Source organism: Balaenoptera acutorostrata, chromosome 6, assembly GCF_949987535.1.
Source record: "Balaenoptera acutorostrata chromosome 6, mBalAcu1.1, whole genome shotgun sequence".
NCBI lineage: Eukaryota > Metazoa > Chordata > Mammalia > Artiodactyla > Balaenopteridae > Balaenoptera > Balaenoptera acutorostrata.
Genome location: NC_080069.1, coordinates 78,672,423 through 78,697,110, shown reverse-complemented (window position 1 = coordinate 78,697,110; position 24,688 = coordinate 78,672,423). Strand labels below are relative to the sequence as shown.

Below are 24,688 nucleotides of genomic sequence, written 5' to 3'. Positions count from 1 at the left end.
CTCTGCACCGTTGCTCCTGCCTTACCTGGACTATTTATCTTCCTCTGTCCTCCCTGCCCAATTCAAGTCCTACCAACTGCTTAAGTCTACCTAGGCACTCTCTCATTCTCATAACTCTTCCAGTGATTTGTCTACCCACTTATTTGTCTTAATCTCATATCACCATGCTATATTCTTATATCCTTGTTACTCGTTTTTAACTAAGTATCCAAATAGGTATGTGTCCCATATTTCCAATAACCTAGTGTACTAGTCGGGGCTCTTCAGAACAACACAACCAGCAGGATGTGTGTGTGTGTGTGTGTGTGTGTGTGTGTGTGTGTATGTATATATATGTGTATATATATGTAGATATAGAGATGTAGATATAGAGATGTAGATATAGATATAGATATTGAGACTGATTTTAAGGAATTGGCTCATGCAGTTGTGGAAGCTTGGCAAATTGACAATTAACAGGTTAGGCCGGCAGGCTGGAGGCCCAGGGAAGAGTTGCAGCTCAAAGTGAATCTACTGGCAGAATTCTTTCTTGCTTGAGGGAGGTTGGTCTTTGTTCTATTAAAGCCTTCAACTGATTGGATGAGTGTCGTCCCCTCCCATTTTGGAAGATAATCTGCTTTACTCAAAGCCTAATTTAAGTGTTTAATCTCATCCAGAAAAAAAACCTTCAGAAATATCCAGAAAAATGGGATAACGTTTGGCCAAATACCTGGGCCCAGCCAAGTTGTCATATAAAATTTACCATCACACCCAGCAACGTCATTTGTCTAAATAAAAAGTCAGTGTGTTAATACTTACCTGGCAGGGGAGATACCATGATCACGAAGGTGGTTCTCCCAGGGCGAGGCTTATCCATTGCATTTCGGATGTGCTGACCCCTGCAATTTTCCCAAATGTGGGAAACTCAACTGCATCATTTGTGATAGTGGGGGACTGCATTCGCACTTTCCCCTGATTTTCCTGCATTTAAAAGCAGGCTGTTGGGACTTCCCTGGCGGTCCAGTGGTTAAGACTCCGAGCTTCCACTGCAGCGGGTGTGGGTCCCATCCCTGGGTGCTGCCAAAAAAAAAAAAAAAGTCAATGTGTTGAATGTATGTGTGAATGGCCATTTGGGATTAATAAAACAAATTCCTACAGAGTTGGACACCTAGCCATCCTTTCAGCTTCACCTTGCATCATCCTTTCCTCGCTTTGTGCTCCCCAGTCGTTTCACATGCCATACTTCTTCCTGAGAAGGGCTTTTGAATGTGCTGTATCTATGGTTCAGATGCTCTTTCCTTTCCACCTAACTCCGACTCATCCTTCATTCAATTGTAACTTTCCCAAGGAAGCCTTTCCAAGCCCTCCAGACTATTTTAGTTTTCCCAATCCTGTGTTCTTATAGTACAGAATATGTTTGGTAGCACTTAATAAAGTATCTTTCACAGTTATTTATTTTACATTATTTGATTGTCTGTCTTCTATACTTCACTGTAAATTTCATGAGAACACAGACTATGTCCATTTTTGCTCACATTTCTATCCCTAGATTCTAGTAGTGTCTGGTACATAGAAAGTAATCAATACATTTTTGTTAATCTTACTACATTTTTATAAAAATGAATTAATAGGCAAGGAGATTAATATTGCTTCCCTTATAGAATGCTTCCTAAAAGGCAGATGGCAGCTACACAATGCTAAAAACACCAGGTGAAAACAGGAGCAAAATCAAGCTATAATTAATTCTGTACATACAAGGCTAAATCATCAGTCTATCATCTGTCTGAACTGCCTGCTTATGTTGTTACAGACATGGTCAGAAGAGTAACTTTACTGGCCTTCTAATATCAGATAAAGACAACTCTGCCATTAATTAACACATGTGCAGAGTATGTTATTTGAAGTGAGAGACAGAAAGAGAGAACGAGATCTTAAATTTAAAGTCGTCGACCACAGATATAGTTTCCAGGCATCAGTTGCTCACTGATACATAATTAATTAATAATGTATGAACCAGTAAATATTTGGAGTGAAAATGTTTATCACTTTCAAGGTTGGATATTGTAATTAAGAGTCCCACTCAAAAAAAAAATTTAACTCTGAATACTTCAAACTGTCTGCATAAATCATACCTAGAAATGTTTAGTCTAAACAAAAGTTTTCTACCAGTTTCAACATGGCTGTCAGTATAATTTTTGACCTTTATCAAGATTGCTACCTTTCTCTATTTTTCACCTACTTAGAATTGAAAATACAAAGATTTGCCTGCTTCAAACCTACCCAGTTTTGATAATTTCATATACAAAGTAGAATAAATAAAACATCTCAATGTCCCACTCGAACATTCTGATAATCCCTCTCATCCCAATGTTTTGTTCCCTTACTCAGATTTTATTTTTTTTTTTTTTTTTTTTTTTTTTTTTTTTTTTTTTTTTTTTTTTTTTTTTTTTTAAGGATTTTCTTTTTTTATTTATTTATTTATTTGTTTATTATTTTTGTCTGTATTGGGTCTTCGGTTCGTGCGAGGGCTTTCTCCAGTTGCGGCAAGCGGGGGCCACTCTTCATCGCGGTGCGGGGACCGCTCTTCATCGCGGTGCGCGGGCCTTTCTCTATCGCGGCCCCTCCCGTTGCGGGGCACAGGCTCCAGACGCGCAGGCTCAGCAATTGTGGCTCACGGGCCCAGTTGCTCCGTGGCATGTGGGATCTTCCCAGACCAGGGCTCGAACCCGTGTCCCCTGCATTAGCAGGCAGATTCTCAACCACTGCGCCACCAGGGAAGCCCCTCAGATTTTATTTTTAAGTAGCTATTTTATTGTTTATTTATTTAACCTCTGTGTGTCTTTATTTCTTCATTTGTAAAGTAGGAACAATAAGAGTACATAGGGCTTCCCTGGAGGCGCAGTGGTTGAGAATCTGCCTGCCAATGCAGGGGACACGGGTTCGAGCCCTGGTCTGGGAAGATCCCACATGCTGCGGACCAACTAAGCCCGTGAGCCACAACTACTGAGCCTGCGCGTCTGGAGCCTGTGCCCCGCAACAAGAGAAGCCGCGACAGTGAAAGGCCCGCGCACCACGATGAAGAGTGGCCCCCGCTTGCCGCAACTAGAGGAAGCCCTTGCACAGAAACGAAGACCCAACACAGCCAAAAATAAATAAATAAATTTATTTTTAAAAATAAAAAATAAGAGTATATAACCCACAAGGCTATTCTGAGAATCAAGTAAAACTCTGTACCTAAAAGCTCCTTGTTAACTAAACAGTACTTTTAAAATTGAGATATAATTTACATATAATGTTATGTTGGTTTTAGGTGTACAACATAATGATTTACTATTTGTATATATCATGAAACGATCACTACAATAGCATCCATCACCACATAGTTACAAATTAATTTTTCTTGTGATGACAAACATAAGTAAACAGTACTTTTAAAGTAGCTATGCAGTTATTACAAATTGAAATATTTTAAATAATCCGTTTGGTATGTAATTGTCCAATCAAATAGCTATAGATGTGCCTGTATAGCAACAATATTAAAAAATGTTATGCCTAAATTATCAGGCAATGTATACATATACACAACCCCTATACATAACCCCTATATTCTACACCAGTCTTCATCTTAAATACAGTCTGTTCTGCCCCAATGAGTATTTCTTTAAAACAAGTTAATGTATAAGCCGATCAATAATAGAGGACTGAAGTCAACTTAACACACAAGTTGACTTGATCCCTATGCTACCTTCCTGAGCACATTAATAGCTTGCTCCAGTAATAATAACTGCAGCTGAAGGCAAAGGATACTAACACGCTTAAATAGGGAGATGGGCTGGAGGAACACAATGCTGTGTAAATGTCCTAAAACTAAGGACAGTTTAGCAAACATAGAGTAAAAACAAGTGCGTTTTTACTGTTGCAGAGACATTGCTAACTAGAGAATTCCTTCATATATTCCCCAAATCTAAACTCACCTCTGTTTCACCTAGGCTCAGTAATACTTTTTAACTTCTACTCAACTTAACAAATCGCTTCAGCAAACCCTGTTAGTAATTCTGCAGCGTTGGTGATAACAGCCATGCAATTTAGTACTAAAAGCATAGACTTCAGAAGCAAAGGGATTTGAGAGCAAATTCTGGTCCTACCATTTGACCAGTCTTGAGTGACTCTCTAACCTCTAGAAGCGCTGTTTGTTCATCTAGATAACAGAGCTAATAATATTAACCTGCTTCTGATTCACCCTGAGGATTAAATGACATAATTCTTATAAAATATTATGCATCGTAAGTTCTGCATTTAAACTATTGTTGAGACACAGTAAATATTAATAGCGTGTGTAGTCATTTCACTGCCGGTTAGTTGCTTTACAGTTTCCTGCTCTTTGGCTTTTTCTATACAACATAAAGTATTTGTGTGTTTTTAGGCTGTGAAAATTATCGTCCCACCGCTGTGTGAACAAGATTCAGCACACTGATTTTCATTCTATTTTGCTGTATTAAATAAAAAGTTTGACCTCAATTATCTGCATATTATCTGCATTTTAAAAATGAAAGTATTGCCTGATAGGGATTGCTGTTCTGGATAATTATCTCAGCTCTTTACTTCACATTTGTGTTTAGCCTTAACATCTCAACCTTCCTTGCTATACTATGTCCTTAATTGTGACTATATTCAAACATTTATTACTGAGATTAAAAGCACCAAAGTGCAGATATTATCTTCAAGGAGATTCCAAAGCATGTCCCAAACCTGATGCTTAGATCTAAACCACTCAGTATGTTTGGCAAAATACTCACAACACAGCTATCTGTTTTTGGAATAAGTGCCCCTCTCCATTCTAGTTAATTGAAAACAACTCTAAATTGCCCTCCTGAGCATAAAGAACCAGGGATTAAGATATAGTAGAGGAAAAGTATCAGGGTTTTAAAGACTTATATAAACAACACAGTTGTTTGAGCGGGTGACAAATAAATTCAAGCTCCCCAGGACACACTTGTTTAGGATTTTCCCAATTAGGCATTTTATTTGATCTTCGGGTCCGGGTGAGCCACAATTCTCTAGAATTGAAGAGGAGATTAATGGACCAGAGACAATGGCTAATTCATCTCCAGGGTTTTGTTTATTGCTTGTCTTTGCTAATTTAATACTGTTATTTCCAAACTTAAATAAATCAAAATGAGAATTGGGCTAGGGCAGCACATCTTGATGGGCTACACAATCAGTGGGTGATTCTTCACCCCCTTCACCTTAGGTTTCTTTACTTGAAAATAATTCTCCCTTTTTGGAGAGGTGTAAATAGTAGGGGAATAACACTTTGCATATTATCTCGATTAAGTCTGCTCATTGGTGGCAGGGAGGATGGAGAATAACTTAGCATATTTACAAAGAGACTGAAGACACAGAAATTTCAAAAGGGTTTCAGTTGGGGGACCTGATTGCTCACAATTGCTTAGAGGAGAATGAATACCAATACGGGGCACAGATAAAAGAAAAAGCGTGTTTTTCTTAATGATGGCTCTAGAATCTAAAATGAAGCACAGCAGGTTGGGAAGTCCTACAGAGATTTTATTTTATTTTTTTAAGGTATCTCATATCTGTGGACTAACAAACTTTGTTTTCTATTCTTGCATGCCTTCACCTTTGAATTTGGGAAATTGACTTTGTAAATGCAGTTTCAATAGAAAAGAAATGATGCTTTTTCTACCTTGTTGAAAAAAATTAAAATAACTTTTTTATCCTACCTCAAATAAAAAGACATTAGCTAATTCTTTGAATATCAGCAAACTAACTAAGCAATACAAAGAAAATACATATTTAAAGAAAAGGAAAGGCACACATAAAAGCTTTAACTCCTAGTCCTTCACCTTTTTTGACCAGAGTGTGAATTCTGGGCTAGGACGTTGCCAGCTGAACAGCTGAACATTTAGTAATCTCAGGGTATCACATTTTTAGATCCATTTGAATTAGTCAAAAAAAATTTTTTTTCAAGCTCATCAACTCCTTAAAAAACTTCTTAGCCACGAAGCAATGTCTTCAAGCAATAGGGAAATTTATGGCAAAGTCCTTATAATTCTAACTCATGAACATTGTCCCTTGTCATGCACAAATAATAGAATCTAAGCTAAGTTTTTTCTTTTAAACATCTAGCAAGTGCCTTTACTTGCTTGTTCACATAGTCTAATGGTTATGCAATAATTGAAAATAATTTAAAAGCAGTCCATCTCCAATGAAAGAAAACACAATGATAATTAAAGTTTATTAGATTTGTAAAGAACCTAACAGATTATCTTGTCTAAAAGCACTTTAAAAAAATGTGTTTCCCCTAATATATGAGGAAGGGAGAACCAGCTCCCCACAGCCACATAGCAAATCCATAGTAAGTCTTGTCTTCTTTTTAGTACTTTATGCAAAGATTCTCATATAATCTTACTTGCAAAATTTGTATCTTTCTTTTCTTTTTTCTTTCATGTTATCTAACCATGGGGAGAACAGTCTGGGAATTGAATGTTCCTTTGCCATGCTCCATCCTGAGTGCTTAGTTTGTACCAAGTAGGTAACATCTTGATGACAAAGAACTGTGATTTGATTAATTTTCTCTCAGTCCTGTTTCTCTTTTATAATCTTAACTTTCAGTTGAGTTCCTGTTTTTAAAATTTCCATTCTCAGGCAACATTCACACTTTATGAAAATAGCCATGCTTTCCAAGGGCTAATTGAAACTCTACAGCTTGTATTACATCTTTTACCAAAACGATTATTTTATTTCAGAACCAAGCCATGGGGAATTTCAAAGTTATCAATTTTCCCAATTAAATAAAGCTTACAAACACTCATTAAAACGCATCCCCTTCTTCTATGCACAAGTATTTATTGCATACTTGATAAATTACAGATTATTATGGTGGTAGATACAAACTGTGTGGAAGACATGAAGCAGATATTGAAACTTCCCTATTTGGGATTTAGTAAAGATGATATAATCTTTACACAAATAATTAAAATAGAAAGCAGAAATATCCATGCATTTTGAAAGGCACAGAAAATATTATGGGACTTCAGAATAAAAGTATTTAACATATATGGAGTACTTACTACATGTCAGGCAATATTCTAAAGGCTTTACTTGCATTAATTTTTTTAATCCACACAACAACCATATGAGTATTATTATTTTTATCCACTGTTTACTGATGAGGAAATTGAGAAACAAATAAATAGTGGATCTTGGATTTTAACTGAGGCACAGCAAAACTATGTAAGGAACTAACATGATGTATTGTCTTCCTTACAATAATGAAATATTATAGCTGTTCTAGTCATAAATAAAACCAAAGAAAGCTGTTTGTACTTAATCCACACTTTTGTATACATTATGATTCAGATAAACTATAAAATCACAAGGAAGTCTTTTCCTCTCTTGGAGTACCTGGGAAATGAAATACAGTTACTATCATTGTACGTACTCAACAGCAATTCTTTTATAATCTAATGAAAGATCTACAGCATTTGAATGCACACGAAACACTTTAGAAATTGATATTAGCAGGGAAATTGAAAGGGAAAAAATCTGTTACAGTTTGTAGGAAATTCAAACAATGGCAAATATCTAATGGGTTGCAGCATCAAAAACACATGCATATCTGGAGAAAAATCACTGCCCAAGTGATGTGTAAATAAATAAACAGAATAGGATAAAAATTATATTAAAAGTAGGAACACATGAAGAAACATAAAACTAAGAAGGAGCATTTGAAACTCTCTCTGCCAAGATTTTGCTTTCTGTGGGAAAGTCATTCTTTAGCAACTAACCATGGCTCATAAATGGAAAGAATTGAGAAGTACACTCATTATGACCAAACATAACACTACAGGTAACCAACTATCTCCACAAACAAAAGTATGAGTGTTCATAATTGCCCTTTTGTTATCCCTTTCTTCATTTATTTGCATATTCTTTCCAAGATATCTCTTAATAATATTCAAGATGGAAACGCTGTCAACTGTTAATTATATTACTAGCAACAGATCAGACTTAAATAATTTAGTAAGTTCCACCTTTCAAATAATAACCGAAGAAATGTTGGCTCAGAAAGAGTGTGTCTTTTCTTTCTAAGGCCACACAATCAGGAACTGACTAGGTCTAGGAACTGATTAACATTTTATTTATATTTAAAGAAACAGATGCCTTGAGTAAGGACTTTACTATTCTATCACTTTTCACAGAATCTCGATAGAAACTACTACTTCAACATCTATTTTTGATTCCTGCTGTTTCTGAAACTTCGACAGTTAAGCAGGAATCATGGTTTGTAAAATAGAATTTTGGCTAAAATGCATTTGTTCATTCAACAAAACATAAGATTTGTGCTAGGTACTGAGAAAACAAATATGAAATCATGAAACAGCACATTCAAACTGAGCAAAAGAGAAGAAATTGATTAAGGACAAAGGATGATGTAGTGCCCCATAGTTAGTAGCTGTGGGGTACTCTTTCCAGCCCTAGCCTGAAGGGCCAGAATCTAGAGAGCCCTAAACAGAATGGGCAATCCTTCAAGAGCCAGGGAATCAATACCAGTCTTAACTCCATCTCCACCCTGTGATCTCCTGCTGGTACCTCCTGCCAGTTGAACCCAAGCTGAAGCCCCCTGGAGCACAGAGCAGAATGGCAAAGATACAGATTGGACCTGAAGAAGCTAAGGAAAGATATCTAGCACAAACAGTCTACACCTTTCTTTAAGTAGCTTATTGGATAATGGAAAAAGACAGACATATAAACAAATTAAGACAGTGAAGTATTATTGGTTCTATAGTAGTTGAACAGTATACTCGAGGCTCTAGGAAGCACTAAGTCCTCACATTGTCTTCTATCAATCCATGTAATACATAACCAAAAACCAAAGCTATTGACAGTGTGGGAAGGACCCAGTGAAGAGTGAATGAAAGAAGAGCAATAATAAAGAAGAAAGCTAAGAACACAGGAAAATGTAATGTTTGGTTTCCACATGGAAAAAACCCCATCAGGGTAATAAAAGTCTCCCCTAAAATTCAGAGCAAACAATATTCAGTTACTGACACCTCAGTCTAGGGCAGAATATCCATACTTGCCCACAAAGAAATCATTGATCAACAGAATCATTAACATTCAGAATGTTGGAAGGGATCTTAAGAAAAATCTTTTCTTTCTTCCTTTCATCCTTTTTTTTCTTCTCTCTTGGATTTGGAACATTTACTATGTAGTGTGCTCTTTATAAGGAACTGGGAATAAAGTGTCAAGCAAAGTTGACACACTCTATGATATCATAAAACTTATATTCTACTGAGCATAGCTGACCTGAACCAAATAAACACAAATATAAAGTACAATGTGATTGGATTTCCATGGTGGTCCAGTAGTTAAGACTCCCCGATTCCACTGCAGGGGACTTGGGTTTGATCCCTGGTTGGGGAACTAAGATCCCGCATGCTGCGCGGCTCGGCCAAAAAAAAAAAAAAAAAAAATACAATGTGGTTAATCCTATAATGGAAAATTAGGGAGCAACCAGAAACTGTGTAAGAGAGAATAATCAACTTTGTCTGGGGGTAGGGAGTAGGATCAGGAAAAATTTCCCTGAGATAGTAGTGTCTGAGCTGAGAATTAATGAGGTGAAATGGTGAGAAAGAAGAAATGAAAATCAACCCTACATTTAAGCCTAAAGAGTTTCAAAATCTGAACATTTCTATGAAATAATAGGGAATACTGATATCAGAAATACATTTAAGATAACTATATATAAATAAATACATGAATGTACCTACCTCTACACATAAGTTTTTCTATTGGGAAAATTGAAAACACTAGTCAATTTATAGAAATAAAGAAGCTGGAAAAAAAGGGAAAGAAGCACAGTGAGAGATACTTTAAAAATATTTGTAATATTTTCTAGAGATATCCAAGCCACAATACTAAAGCAAGTGGAAGATTTTTATCTCAGTCAGAAATTGAAGCAATTAGTAAAAGTGTGAAATCCATAATCATTTGTTGGGCTGCTTTTAAAAGTGTTTATCATCACATTTAGTAAATTTCACTATCATAATTGACCATATTCTTCTCTCCACATGGCAGGAAGAAGCACACATGCTCCTTATTGATGCCACTAGAAGACACATGCACTGAACCCCAGGAGCAAAATTTAACTTTAATGCATATATAGGAAAATCACTTTACTCATAACTATGCACAAGTATAATTACTGAACAACGATGAAATGGCATGCAATTAAGTGGAATACCCAGGGATCAGCCAGGGCATAGTTACAGAATAGAGGAGACCAAAGGAATAGCTGTTTAGGGGATAGCAAAATCATCCAAGAACAATGTTCCCTTTCCCTCTCCTGTTGATTTCTCAGAGGAGGCTGGGAATATATCCCAGTGGATTTAGAAGAACTACTGTCCTCCCAAACAACCCTCTGTCTTCTCCTTCTGGTTACATCCAGATTCTCTCTAGTAGTAGACGTTTAAGGATAAGAAAAAAAAAAATCAACATAACAAAAATATAGGCTGGATCTGTTACAGCTCCCAAAAGTTTTATCTTGGTCATCACCATACAAGAGATTAGGTCTAAAATCACCAAGACCTTAGAAATTGACACAATGACATTATGTGTGATTACATAGCTGTGCTACAAGAATGGCAATCATATGTCCCAGTTTTCCCAAAACAGTCTCAGTTTGTGCCTATTGCCTCAGTGGAATTATTAATAGTATCCACTTTTATTTCCAAAGGTGTACCTATTTAGATGATAAATTAGACAGTCACCCTATCAATAAGGAGAGTATAAGGATAGCATGCTGGGAAAATATGCTATTTGAGTACATCATTGTATTCAAGGGAATAAAATTAAATTATAATTAATGAGTCTACATTTTCTCTGTGCACTGCTTGGTAGCAAATATGAATACCATAAAGAGACTTATTGGACGAAACATTTGATACAACCTTTTATAAATTATGTATATCTAATAAAATCCCACTCTTACTTTGGGACAGTAACAAACTTTTCTCCAGCAGCTTGAGAGGTGAGTGCCATTTTCTAAACATCTTAATCAAGATTTTAACCTGTATCAAATCAATTGGGATCACTGCACAATTCAGTTCCATCATTACGCCGATCTTTATATGCATTGACTTATTTTCCCTCCAGGGTCAAAGATACTCACAGTATGCTAACATATGACAAGGAAGGTGTATGACCTTCTTATCCCAGTGCTGTTTGGTATAGCGTGCCCTACACTTCTTTACTCCATGACACCTGAATGTACTTACTGGAATTCGTGGGCATTTTAATCAAATAACCATGGAAGAAGAAAATATTATAGCTCACCTCACTAATTGACTTTTTGTATAGACTATGCTTGATTTTTGTCTTAATATACTTTTTTAAACTTTTAACTTCTGCAGTGAAATTTTTGTGAAGACATTGTGTTATTCATGTAAGATTTCCCTTGAGAGCTGAGGCCGTATGGGTATAATTCTTAACATAAAGTAGAAGGGAAGCACACTTTGAATAAAAAGTTACTGAATAAACTTTCAGATCTATCCATTCTTTGTCTTGGAAACCATCACATCTGTTCTTCTCTACCAAAAACTGATCAGGATATTCAAGGTTGCAATTGAAGATTATAAAAGAGGATATCTGAAATACTTTCTACCTATAGCTTAAGAAATAGTAGTTGACTCCTACACAGCAGTCATGCATCAGGAGATCAATTCAACATGGTGATCTAAGAGGGGAAGAAAAGCATGTGATTTATTTAAGTAATATATTATTAAAATCTATGTTTATTTCACCAGAGAAATCAGTGGATTGGATGTAAATAGAAAGAGTGAACTAAGTTTCTGATGAAAATAAACCAAGAACAGAGTAAGACAAACAAAGGTGTAGCTAAAACTCCCATCATGGAGGGTTACATTTATTTCTAGATAAATACGCCATGCTCTTCGGATTTGACTCCAATACCTATTTACATAGATGGAAAAAGAGAACCAACCAAATGTCCCCCTTCGCCACTTCAAGGAGTAACTGCTGGGAAGAGGCAATTACAGTCAAATTGCTTACACCTTAAACCCCAGGTGCTCTAGACGGATGGACAACCCCTACAGTGTAAGTCTGTAGCTCTGAGACTCAGGGGAGTGGAGTAGGCAAAGTCATGACAGATGTGTTTTGTAAAAAAGAAAGCAGAAAGACCTTCAAAGTTAGAAGACTAAATAAGGGCCTGTGGGAGTGGGTGAGAGCCCTATTTCAACAACAAAAGTACATTAAAAAAAATGCATTTGTCAAGGTAAAATGAAAATACAAAAGAAGGAAAAGATGTGGGAGAGGAGGAGGAGGATATAAATCAAAAGGATGAGTCACTGTACGTACAGGTTTCCCAGCTGGACTGAGCATTATATATTCAGAAAATATTTTTTGAGAAACTGTAATGCACAAGGCTCTATGAGGAGCCAAAGATGAGTCAGATACATAAGGACCTTGCCCTCATGAGTGAGCTTTGAAAAGGAAAAGGATAGCTAGCCTGTAAATAGACAACATGGAAATACAAATACTTGGTTGGACAACTTAAGAATAGAAATTGTCTTCAAGCAAATATGCAGTGTTTGAGAATTCTGGCATCATACTTGCTGAGTTTGGATTCCTGATTCTACCACTAAGTAGTTATGTGACCATGGGCAGGTATTTAAAACTATAAAATGAAAATCATGAGAATAATCTTCACATGATTAGGGTGAGGATTAAATAGTGCATATAAAGTATCTAGTGCTCTGATTAGTATGAACATTCAAATAGAAAGTAGTTATATTATTTGTCCTGACTGTTCTTAGGGAACCCTGCTATCCCCTCAAGAGTGTTGATTTTATTATCTGGAAAGACAAAGCTAATAATACCAACACATCTTACAGGATCCCAGTGTCAGGGAGGAAAAACAATTTTTCCTCTACCCTTCTAGATTCTTGGCTGAGACCCCCACTGTGATAAAAGACAGATGGACAGGAGAAAAACAAACAGAAGTTTAATAACATGTATACTCCCTGTATACATTCAAGACACCAAGGAAAACTGACTAACTCCCCAAAAATGGTCCAAGATATCACCTTAGATACCATCTCCAGCTAAAGACAAAAGAAGATGTTGGGGGCTGGGGGAGCCAGTTATTAGAGGTTACCAGGAAAAGCACAGTTGACAAGGGTAAGGTTGTAATGCAGATTGACATCCATGCCTTCTCCACTGGTAAGAGTTTCTAGAGATTTGATCATCCTCCTCTTCCTGGTAGAGAGGGAGACAACCTTACAAATGAAGATTTTCCTTATAAATGTCCCTTACAAAAGAGTAATTTCTACTCAGTTCTCAGAGCTTTTCCTGTGCCTGCAGTTTCTTAAAAATAACCAACTCAACATAATCTGTATGCCAACGAGGCACATCTTGGCAAATTCTGCTCCCCTTCACTAGGAAGGTAATAAGTGACGTATTGCAAATAATTGTTATGTTTGCACATTTTAGATGAGTTACATTATCAATATGGAAAAAACATATGCACATCAGATGAATTTTTTACTGATAAAATTTTCCCAATATTAGTTTTTATTGGGTAAAGGTTTTTCTCTACCAAGATCAAACCCATCTTGGATTTTTATAATAGGTTTTAGTTGTTTGCAAGGTTTCTATGCAAATCTCTACTGAGGAAATCCCAAACCAGCTATGAGCTGGTGTACCTTGCCCTTTAATTGATTTCCAGATAGAGAGCACTGCCCAGGGAGTCATGGAACACACACTCCTGTAGAGCCATTCTCCTTTATCTAGATTACCCTTGATGTGTTATCAGGAAACCCTGCAGTGCTCTCTCTCTTCAGGGGATCATTTTTTCCTTTGGGTGGATATGCCAGGGTTTTACAGATAACACAGTTGGGGGTTTTCATGGCCGTATCTCTTATAATCACAAACAGAGAAGCAAAACCTCTCTTGCATCTAATTTAAGGCAGCCTCTTAAATTCTAGCAATATCCTATTCAACACAATATACGCTTTTAAATAAAGCACTTTTTTTTTTTTTCATTTTGTTTGTCAACACACTGTTTGATGCTTGGGATGATTTACTCAAGAGCAAACACTATCAGATACCTGCGATTTCTCTGTATTACCTCAGGGGGGCTTCAAAACCCACCACCTCAGATCTCAGCACTTCAAAGAGTTTCCCCTGAAGCTGTGCTTACAGCATAAGCTAACAAACAAGGTCCGGCTTGCCTTCACACACCTTTTGCCACATTAAAATCCTAGCTGCACCAAAATAACAGCTCTCTCTGCATCAGTTGGTGGTGGATTTGGGGGTGCCTGCCATGCATTTTAACTTTTTAAAATCACAAACCACAAGCCAAGTGAAAAATTATCTAAGTGGACTTTTGCCAGATCTTCTAGCCAATACTTTTCTCTCCATAGGATATAGCTCCACCTTATGGCAGGAAATTATTTAAAGTGGAGACAGGATATAGAAGGCAAGAAGATAGCATGCATTTAAATTTTTTTTTTCTCTAGAAGCATACTTTTCCTTTCACTCCAACTGCAACTGCAGTTATACATGCAGAAGAGGCAGCGAGACAGTCCTATTTGTCATCCTTGGGAGTCTGTAAACACCTGGCACTAAATCTACTTAATGACTGCTTTGAACACAGGAGTAGCTAAGGAGACGAAGGATGGGTTTATAAGGCTGCAAAAGAAAAAAAAATCACGTACTGTGATATTCTGGTTAGTAGGACTGTATTAATTTTCTCTGTTACCTTATCACCTTCTCTCTCCATTCACCTGTTTTTTTGTGTCTTACCCATCCTTTAGGTTTGCTTGGTGCCAGTGTCTACAAGCTAACTCCTAGAAACCAAGAACCACCTACTCCTGGCTTAAAAAGTGAGTCAAGTTTTATTTTAGACTTTTCAAAACTCTACCATAAATACTTGCTATTCCTAGATCCCATTCCTTTACAGTAAGGTGACAGCTGGCTAATATTTATTTTTCAAACTCTGTCATTGAGTATACTGGGTATGTTTAGAAATATGTTAAAATGTCATAGGAAACTTCTGAAGCTTTTTCACCTATATCTGAAATTTTGGAAAAGGGGATTAACTTTTATTGCCATCCTTTCCATGTGGCTGTAACTTTGTTAGGCAATAGAACATATTTTATCTAACTTAAAACCCACAGCTATCTTCCAAAATATTCACATTCCCAGTTTACTTGTAACATCAAGTGGTTTTCCAAAGGGTAGGCAGCTAATAAATCTTACTACAACACTACATCACATTTTTCTACAACACCAATTGGCTGAACCTTTGAAAAAAGAGTTATATGGCAGGTGAACATTTAGCATCTTTCAAATCCCACTAAAAAGATAGCTACTTTGCCTATAAGCTTTTCCAAAACAATAAAGTGAGAAGGAATCTTAAACAGAACCTCATATATCTTACACTAGCCCAGTAGTAAGCATTTATTGAATACCTGCTACAGGTAGGAAACTATACTAGGCATTATAAGATTATAAACAGAAAAAGGATATTGCTTCTCTCCTCAGTGGTACTGATAGGGACAGAGTAAAGCGACAAAGTAGGTGATTAAATAGTTAATCCCACTAGGGGATTGTAAGTAGAAAAAATATGGGAGACCCCTGTAAGTTAATGATTCCTCAAGAAAGCAGGTTTGCTTCACCACTAAACCAAGCAGGTCTGCTTAGCAACAAAACCATGCAACAGAAGCACGAGACATGCCCCAAAACAATAAAACAATGGTGGCATGAGACCCACATCCTGCCCAGTGAGCTCAGTATGTTAATGATCCCTGGGACATGCTCCCTGCACACATAAAAACAATAATTTATGGACCTAGCCTGACCATGTAGGGACCAAAAAACCCAACCTGGAGAAGCTGATGATGAAAGCATGATGTCTACTCAAGGATGAGGAAGAAAGTCTTTTCCCCCTCCCCACTTTTCCTTTGATTATAAAACTGTAGCCCACTAAGTTCTCGGGTCGTGGCACCTGCTCGCCCACCCGCTTGTAAGCCTCACAATCATCCTATTCTGATAAATCACTTCTTATCACTTTGCCTCTTGCTGAATTCTTTCTGCACTGAGACATGAAGGACCGGGGCTCCTCGGAGTCCCGTGGAAACAACACTTATCAGTTTCAGTACTAGTGAAGTAACTCATTCAACACACATTGATTAACAACAGAAATGTTCCTGGCAATGGGAGAGAAGCTGAGGCTACCTCTGCAGGAGAAGGCAGATGTGTAAACAGCTGCTATTAAACTCAATAATAACTATCACACTCACAGGAGAAAGGATTCAATACTTGCCAGGTGAAAGAAAGGGAAACAGGAGTTTTGAGAATGCTTCTTTGGGGAAGACGCACTGGAGATGGATCTTGAGGGTGAATCCCTCAGATGTTTTATTTCACATCACCCAGTAGCAAATGAAACATGTTTCATTTCAATATAATGTTAAATGGGATTATATATATAAAATATATATAATATACATATGTGTGTGTGTAATCTTATTTTTTCTGCGGTCACTACCTCAAAATAGCCAGATATATATTAGTATAGCACAAATTTTCATCTAATTTGGAGAAAGTACAATAGCTCCACTATGATTTCTCCAAATTCTCAGAGTGCTTACTACCATCTCCTGGTCAGCTGTGAATCTAAGCTCCTGCCTACACCCAAATAGTTCATTTTGGGGACTGTCTCACTATCTTGTGCTTGCTGCTCCTCTAAGATATAGAATCCAGTTTTTTCCCTTATTTCTATTGTATAAGTCACTCCCGTGAAGAATTTGTGAGTATATAATGTGCTTTGGGGAACAGAAGATAGGTTTGGGGAAATTAGAGGGAATTAGATAGACACATGATGATGATGGTGATACATAGATGATATAGCTAGACATCATCTCACAAAAATGCAAAAACTCTGTAAATTGAATACTAGATATTTTATAATTAAAATTTTTCTGGGCCATTTCCAAAACAACCTCTAGCTTCCTGCCAAACTGCTCAGACTTTCTTTTTCTTCTCACAACTTTCATCATCACCCACCAGAAATTCCAAATTTTTCTTTGCCTACTTGTGGGAAAATATAGCAATTACTCCAAACCCGCACGGTCCATCTTTACTAATTCATCCTTATCAAATATTTTCAGGAGAGCAAAAGAGCCTGTATTTTACACAACCCATCAGCCTTATAAGACAGACATAGTTTTAAATAATAATGTTTATTTTCCTCAACTACATTTACAGAGGTTTGTTAAGACAACAGGCCCAAAATGGAGTTCTTATGCTAAGCCCCCCACATCACCAAATTGAGACTAGTTAACTAGTTTCAGCTCGCCCAGAAAAGAAATCTTAAACCAGTCAATGAGGAATTGCCTGATTAACATTTGTTAGGCAATCTGCCTGATAAAACTTTGTCATGCCCTACAAGGAAAATAACCCTGCAATAACCAGTCTGCTTTTTTGCCCAGACAACTTCTTATCCCTACTCCCTTCCACCCTAAGTCTTTCATTTTGTACAGCTGCTTGGAGCTCCTTTCTGTCTGCTAGATTGGACGCTGCCCAATCATGAATCGCTGAATAAAGCCAAGATCTCTAAAGTTTGCTCAACTGAATTCTGTTTTTAACAGGTCACAACAGTGCGTAACATAGCAACCCCTTAGTAAGTGATATTAATAAACTGGTAGTATAACACAGTTATAAGAATTACCATGATATAGTTGAGACATACATAATCAAATGGACGTGAAAAAATTTATGTTATACATATGTCCTAGATAGACCTGCAATTTTAATTTTATTCACCAGAAGAACTAATTTGTCTGGCTTAATTTGTACTTTTAATATTTAACATGATATTGAATATAGAACTTTGAATTATACAGTTGAATATCTTAGGTCCAAGAATGAAATGTAAACTGAGAGTGACTACTTGCTAGACACAATACAATAATAGCCCTTCAAAATTATCAACCGGTTAAATATTTTCATCTTGACAAACTGATGCAATTACCAAAATAAATATCTATCCATTAACCATCTATCTCTAGATACTATAGAGGAGGACTAAAAATAATATGGACTTTATCTTATTTAAAAAAACAAAGTAAACATTAGAAGGACACACTATTTCTCCTCTCTTCTGTCTTTTGTTTAGACCTTTGTTGACATCTTTATTTTCACCCTGCTTATGTCTTAACTTGCATCGTATACAAATTTCATTCATGTTTTAGCATCCAAGTTCAAGGTCAACTCTATTTGTGAAGTCTTCCTTATTATTCCATATACATCATTCATCCCATCTCCTGAACAACTATAGTCCTGGTTTATGATGAAATTTGGTACTGAAGAAAATGGAATCCTGTATTACTAAAAATTGCCCCATATACTTTAATTTTTTGGTTGTTACCAGTATGTAAACTCCAAGAGAGTATTTAACTTCTTTTATACCTACCTCTATAATACAGTAAGTCCCCTACATACAAATTTTCAAGTTGCAAACTTTCAAAGATGTGAACATGCGTTCATATGTCCAATCACGTAAGTTAATTCATGTGTCTTGGAGTACATTGTCACATGCGTGCATCCTCTACAAGTGATTGTGCTTTCGTGTACTTTACTGTACAGTACTGTATAGTATCTTTACTGGAGATACTGGAAGAGGATGAGAGCTATTACCCGGACATCACTGGATCGTTTTTTCAAGAGGGTAGATAGAATTGAATCCAGCAAGGAACCAGAACCTGTGCCATCAACGTCAGGCGTGAGTGAAACAGGAGCTTACCCTCCATCTCCTATTGCTGACGATCCTTCAGCTCTACCATCTCCCACATCATCTCCCTCGTCCTGTCAGTAACTCTTCTCGCCAGTTCACTCGATGTCAGCCCCTGTATGCCAGCTGTTGTACTGTCCTACTATACTTTTCAAGGTACTGTACCGTAAGATTAAAAATGTTTACTTTTTGCGTTTGTTTTTTATGTATTATTTGTGTGAAAAGTAGTATAAACCTATTACAGTACAGTACCATAGCCAATTGTGTTAGTTGGGTACCTAGGCTAACTTTGTTGGACTTCTGAAAAAATCGGACTTAAGAACGTGCTCTCGGAATGGAACTTGTTTGTGTGTAGGGGACTTACTATACTGTTGGGCTGCACCCCACAGGCCTACAAGGCCTGCACTTGCCCAGCTTTAAGACTGAAGGAAGAGCCCTGAGTCAGCAACAGAGACATCAATGGTTGAATGGATGGGGGAGCATACGTGTCTGAAGCAAGGTCCTGGAGCAACACCCCACCGTGTGCGGTGCATGGCGGGCGTGACAGGGTGGCAGTCTTCACTCCCATGGCGGGAAAGGGAGATTGCCAGTTACAGAGGAATTGACATCAGGTGGGCTCATTAGTTACCAGGGAAACCAGCAGAGGGGCACGCCCCTCGCTGCCCCCTGGATAAGAACAATCACCAGCTGGGGTCTGGGGCAAGTACTTAGGAAGGTTAGTCATGTGCTTAAGATATGAGGGAAACAGGCACTGGTCGGCAGGGGATTTACAGAGAGCCAAAGAACAGCCATCTTGAGTGGCCTGACCATACAATCTACCCCTATGTGCCCTGTACGATGCTTACAATCTTGATCCGACCCTTTTCCTTGATATCCCTGGGGTCAGGTATGCAGAGGGCACAGAAACCAGATACCGCAAATACAATACAGACAGGCCACCCCTGGTTTTCACAAACTCAGAGCCCCTCCATGGGGAGGGGAAGGCCCCGGCGCTAAAAGAAACACTCTGGTGGCCTAGCCAGGAGTCAGCAGTCACAGTACAGGTCTGCCATCCCATGTTATGTTGGGTGCCAACAGGGGTGGACCCATTAGGTCTTTCCAAGCAAAAAATAGTCCCACTATCTGCACTTGTATGTCCAGAGCCAGCCTATCCCATTCCACGCAGCATTGCCCAGGGGTGCTCATGGGCGGTCAGTTATACAGTAACGTGTATGTCAGAAGATGGCCCTTCTGACATACTGGCATATGGGACCAGAAGATGGTGAGTCTTTTCCCGCATTGTCAGAGGTCCCCACATAGTCATATTAACTGGGTCGATTTTTCATGGAAGTCCAGAGGAGGACACCAATGGCAACTCGCTGTAGACCCAGCAGTTAGACTCATTTCACAGTGAGGCCACTGTTGCTGCTCAGTCCTCGGACAGATTTCCCTTTACTTGGGCGAGGCATGAAATGTAAGGCATCTAACAGGCATAACACAGGGGAGATCCCGACAATCAAGCAAAATATAAGCAGTAACCACATCTGAGATAACACCACACCCACCTGTGGTTTTTGCCCTAGTCTGCAATACAGTTCAGAAAACTCAACTTTTCGAAAATACAAGAACGTGTCTAAAATCACATGTACAATGGCCACCTAGTTTTACCTTGGATGTCTGAACCACAGCTACTACATTTTGACTTTCAAATCCATTCCCTTCCTCAGTGGCCAAAGCAGATGTACAATGCATGTCTGAAAGACCACAAAACAGGCTGCTTTGGTCAGTAAAATTTGTCAAACCATATATAAGCCAGAATGACTTCCCCATACCTCAATACATATAGATTTTTTCCATCATTTCCCCTTTTGATTGCAAATCTTTCAGTAGAAATCATTGATGATCAAAGCATCCATCCCTCAGTGCTGGAGTGCTTTCTCCCACTCCAGGTTCAGATCATGTCCCTCCATGTTAGGCCTCCTTTATATTTGCCTAGACATTCACGTTGGGGGAAAACTTATCAAATCTTGTGAACAGACTTAGAGGTATGTTAATGGGGAAACACCGTAGGCTATACATTTTCTCCTTAAAATTACCCTTAATCCACCAAACACAGCCAAATCAAGACTAATTTGTTTGCAAAACAAGTCTGGTCAATTGACCATAAAGGTTCCTCCAAACTGGCTGTGGTGGAAATCCTCAGGAGTCAGACTGAATTATCAAAAGGCCTCTCAAGGCCAGGAAAGCCATGCCAAAGGTCTGGCATCAGACTCACTGGATTTCTCTCTTCTAGAAGTCCCCAAAATATCGAGATTCCTGCTCATGCCAGGAGACAGTCTTTCCCATTCACCTGCTCAGAACCCAAGAGTCTCCAGTTTCTGGAGGGAACGGGCATATCTCACAGGGGTGTAATTTACCAAATTGCTGTAAGTCATGAGTAACTGGAGGGGAAAGCCTTCCCTATATTTGGAAAGCACAGATCAAAACTAGTAATATTCCAGACAAAAATCCATAAACATTATAACCATATGCACCAGTTCACTCAGGAAACAATCCTCTTGTTAACTTTTTATAAAGTCATCAGGTTTTCCCTTAGGATTCTTTCATTTCTTACCCAGTTCCCCAGTATAAGCTGAGATTTATCAGAGTACAACAGAGTACAACTGTCTATAAGTGACAGAAAGACTTAAAAAGTCACGGTTAAACATTTGATCACAATGTAACTGACAAAAGAAACAATTTCTGCTGTCACATGCAACATTTTAAGATAACTAGAGTTATGACTGATTATAATCCTAACCCTTAAAAACCTTAATGTCCGGCAAAAACTAAGAAGCAAGTAATTGTGCATTTCCTGATTGGAAACTTATGCGTTAGTGAACTTCCTCTTCTAAGAACGCAAGGGTAGGTAAACTTAGACCCACCTAGCAATTAATGTCCCAATATTTTAATCTATTTGAAATGACCCAGATAGTCAATGAATTCTCACCATTTAACCTAGTCTAGTTTCAAGTTACGAAAATCTGAAGAGACTATTTTAGATAGACATTCCCAAAACATTTTTTTTTTATAGAGTTTACCTAAAAGCTCTTTTTTTCCCCTTCACTCCTAGAGATCACACATGATTCAAGTTCCTAAGAGCCCAGGTAAGTCATTTACATCTCAAAGGCACGAGAAGAGAAATACCAGTTTCTTCTAGAGAGGAGCCAATTAAACCAATTACAAAAGGCTCACTTGGATGCAATAGCAGAGCCATTAGGGGCTATTGTTCTCCAGATCTCTCGGCAGCCCTTATTCCGCAAGAAGAGCCACCACAAGCCCCACATACTGGTGGACGGCCACCCTGGGACGTCCCCCGCAACTTTCAGGATCACCCCTGGAACTTCCGGGCCACAGGAGTTAGTGGACGGCCCTTGCAACATTCCATTCCCCGTCCTGTATTTCCCGACATCTCGGCGCTCACAGGAGCTTCCTCGGTCTCCTGGCTGCTCCTCCAATTAATGGGCTGCACCCCGCAGGCCTACAAGGCCTGTACTCGCCCAGCTTCAAGACCGAAGAAAGAGCCCGGGGTCAGCGACAGAGACACCAATGGTTTAACCGACGGGGGAGCTTACTTGTCTGGAGCAAGGTCCTGGAGCGACACCCCACCGTGTGCGGCCAACAGCGAGCAGGACGGAAGCGGACTGCGCTCCCGGGTGGGGAGGGAGATCGCTAGTTATAGGGGAACTGCCAGCAGGTGCGCTCATTGGTTACCAGGGAAACCGGCAGAGGGCACGCCCCTCACTGCCCCCTTGATAAGAACAATCCCCAGCTGGGGCCTGGGGCGAGTATGTAAAAAGGTCAGTCAGGTGGGTGGAGTATAGGTGAAGCAGGCACTGGGCAAGCAGGGGTTATACAGAGAGCAAGAGAACAGCCATCTTGAGCGGCCTGACCACACAAATACCTTGCTGTTTGGCCTTGTGATTGATATCTAAACAGTACTAAGTGCACAATTTTTATGTACTTGATACATGTAATAAGAAAATCTTATAGCACAACTTTTGAAAATACCAATTTAGAGGATAGAAGAGAGGCTTTTTCTCGATAATATCTCCTGCAGTATTTTGAGAAAGCGTATGTTAAAACCGAAAACTGTCATGCAATAAGTTCCTAATATCTGTTTCTTGATTTTGAATTTGTACTTAGAGTTCTGTCATGTTAGCCACATATTTCCATAATGATCTGCCTATATAACCTTAGGGGTTCATTTGCTGAACACCTGAGGAAGGTATTCTGTGTGTTCCCAGGACACAGCACTCCAGGGACCATCTTGCATGTTAGAGTCACTTTTCCAATTTCAAACCATGAAAGCAACATAAGTAAACGAAAAACAGGAGAACAAATCTGTAAAAATGATTAGAAAATGATAAGGAAAAATTCTTATAGTTGAATAAGTTAAACAGTCTATCTCCATATTATGCTACTTTCTTAATTTAAGGAAAGATTTATTCTGCAGTGTTTTAGTTAATTTTGTGCTTAATAGAGACAAAAAATTGGTATGCTTTAGTTTGTAGTTTAAACCTATGAAAATTCTTAGTCAATAATCTATTTAGGTAACAGATTAGTCAATAATCTATTAGGTACTGCAAACTATATGTAATGTGATGAATAATTACATTAATGGTGTAGGGGATCACAACTTGCTACCCCAAAATTTCTCTTTGGCCTGTGGATTAAAGTTAAAAACAATCAAAGCTCAAAAGATTCAGGTAGAAACTTTGACCTTCCCCCTAACTGCCAAAAAGAATTCAAATAGAGGACCTCTTCCCAGAATAGAGCTTTCACCAGATATATCTACAAAGAATATGGGCTAGGTGTTCTGGAGGAAACTCTAGGCAGGGCCTAAAGATCAGAGTCTACTTTGTGTCCCATTGTCTCTGCACAGACCAGCAAGCATTTATTTACCAAACAGTTGCTTTTCCATCTCCATGTGAACTGCCTTCCTCCCCTTTGAGGTCCCAAACAACCACCCCCAACATCCTCTTTTTTGTTTACTTGAAGATGGTATTTAAGGTGAGGGCTTCAACCATTTTGGTGAGTTACTCAGTTTTCCTGGGTCTCTCCCATGTATACATGTTATTAAACTTTTGTTTTATTTTCTCCTGTTAATCTGCCTTCTAACCAGCCAAAAGAACCTAGAAGGGTAGAGCAAAATTTCTTCCTCCCCTACAATGGAAAGAAATAAAGGCAGATCTTGAAATTCAGTTTAATTTTGTTTGCAATATATTTTGGTTCACGTGAAACCACAGAAATGCATCTCAGGGGGCTCCGAGGAGCTCCAGTTCTTCGTGTCTCAGCACAGAAAGAATTCAGCAAGAGGCAAAGTGATAGATAAGAAGTGATTTGTCAGAATAGGATGCGTGTGAGGCTTACAAGCGGGTGCATGAGAGAGTGTCACCCCAAGAACTTAGTGGGCTACAGTTTTATAATCAAAGGAAAAGTGGGGAGGGGGAGAAGACCACCTTCTTCCTCATTCTTGAGTAGACGTCAAGCTTCCATCAGCTCCTCCTCCACGTCGGGCGGGGGAGTTTTCTAGTCCCTACGTGGTTAAACTGGGACTGTCAAGGCACAATGGAAATGAGCAAAAAGGCAGTAACATATACTAAAATGTGGTAAATCATCTCAAGTTTCAGTATAATGTCACCTTTTCCTTATATTTTTGTTTTTAGTGTGCACAGAGGAGCATGTCCTAGGATTCATTAACTTACTGACCTCACTGGGCCGGATGTGGGTCTCATGCCACCATTGTTTTATTGTTTTAGGGCATGTCTCATGCTTCTGTTGCATGGTTTTGTTGCTAAGCAAGCCTGCTTGATTTAGTGGTTAAGCAAACCTGCTTTCTTTTTTTTTTTTTAA

General features: G+C 38.4%; 1 non-coding gene across 1 annotated transcript; it reads left to right on the top strand.

Annotated features, from left to right (window-relative positions):
- The first annotated feature begins 790 nt into the window (after window positions 1-790).
- LOC114237956 (U1 spliceosomal RNA) lies at window positions 791-954 on the top strand. Its single transcript, XR_003623402.1, has one exon. It is a non-coding gene; the product is annotated as a U1 spliceosomal RNA (small nuclear RNA).
- The last annotated feature ends 23,734 nt before the right edge of the window (window positions 955-24,688 follow it).